Raw genomic sequence first — 1,554 nt, 5'->3', positions numbered from 1 at the left:
CCCTATGGGATCACCAGAATCCCCCTGGAGCCACCAGCATCCCTTGCCATCAGACCACCAGCATCCCTATGGGGTAACCAGCATCCCTCCCCATAGGACCACCAGCATCCCTCCCCGTAGAGCTGCCAGCATCCCCATAGGACCACCAGCATCCCTCCCCGTAGAGCTGCCAGCATCCCCATAGGGCCAGCAGCATCCTTCCCCATAGGACCGCCAGCATCCCTCCTCATAAGGCTGCCAGCATCCCCATAGGGCCAGCAGCATCTTTCCCCATAGGACCACCAGCATCCCTCCCCGTAGGGCTGCCAGCATCCCCATAGGGCCAGCAGCATCCTTCCCCATAGGGCCACCAGTGTCCATGTAGGGCCAGCAGCGTCCCTTGCCATGGGCCCACCAGCATCCCCACAGGGCAACCAGCATCCCTGCCCCGCATGCAGCAGCTCCTGCAGGCTGTCAGCCGACGTGGACAGGGATTTTTGGCCACGGGTGCTACCTGTGACCCCGCATCACGCTGCTCTCCCCGTCCCCGCACGCTGCCGGCGCGGTGGCAGAGCCGCACATTACTCATTCCCACCGCACGCCGAAGCCATCTGGATGGCGCTGGCCCTTCTGCCACACTGCGGAGGATTGTTAACACAAAGCATATGCTTTGTTTGAAATTAATAATAATTTGAGGCTCTCACCAGCTGCTGGTAATTGGCTCCCCTTTCGCTGCGATAACCGAGAGCAGCGGGGTGGAAATGCAGCCACTTCCCTGCTCCTGCTCTAATGAGATCAGTGCATGTCCCTGGGAAAGGTGGCCCTCGTGCAGGGGACAGTGGGACACAGGTGGGACGTGGCTTTCCATGAGCAGCTCCATGCATCCCAGTGGCAGAGTCTCCCGTGCATCCCATGCTCTGAGCCTCGGGGTCACTGGGCAAAGCCATGCAGCAGCAGGGAGGGCTCTGCAAGGAAGGGGGTTTGCAAAGGGCATTGCACCTGCACAGTATTGCACCTGCACAGTATTGCACCTGCACAGTATTGCACCTGCACAGTATTGCACCTGCACAGCACCGCAGCTGCACAGCACTGTACCTGCACAGCATTGCATTGCATCCACGTAGCATTTCATCTCCACAGCATTGCACCTGTACAGCACCCTAGCTGCACAGCACTGCCCCTGCACAGCAATTGCATTGCACTTGCACAGAAGGAGAGGGAGGGGAGGTGGCTCTGGGATCCGGACCCGCTCCTCGCGGGGACCGCTGGGGCTGTGCCCTCGCTGTTTGCCCACATCCCACCGAAACCCCGCGGGATCGATGAGGGTCGGCCAGGTGCACCGCCCCAAGGCCACGGGATCGATGTGGAGTGAAGAAAACGCGGCCGAGGACGTGCGGTTTTACAGCTTCCTCCCCAAGAACGGCCGCGTTTTATGGACTGCTGGTAATTGCCAATTAATTGCGCTGCAGCCAAGGGCAGGAAAGCAGCCCGCATCCTTCATACGGGGTGGGCAGGTGGAAACAACCCCCTTCTCCCCCCTTCTCCCCCCTTCTCCCCCCTTCTCCCCCCTTCTCC

The sequence above is a fragment of the Numida meleagris genome, chromosome 21 (assembly GCF_002078875.1).
Source record: "Numida meleagris isolate 19003 breed g44 Domestic line chromosome 21, NumMel1.0, whole genome shotgun sequence".
NCBI classification, from domain to species: Eukaryota; Metazoa; Chordata; class Aves; order Galliformes; family Numididae; genus Numida; species Numida meleagris.
The sequence above is the reverse complement of the archived record's forward strand: the minus strand, read 5'-3'. Positions refer to the sequence as shown.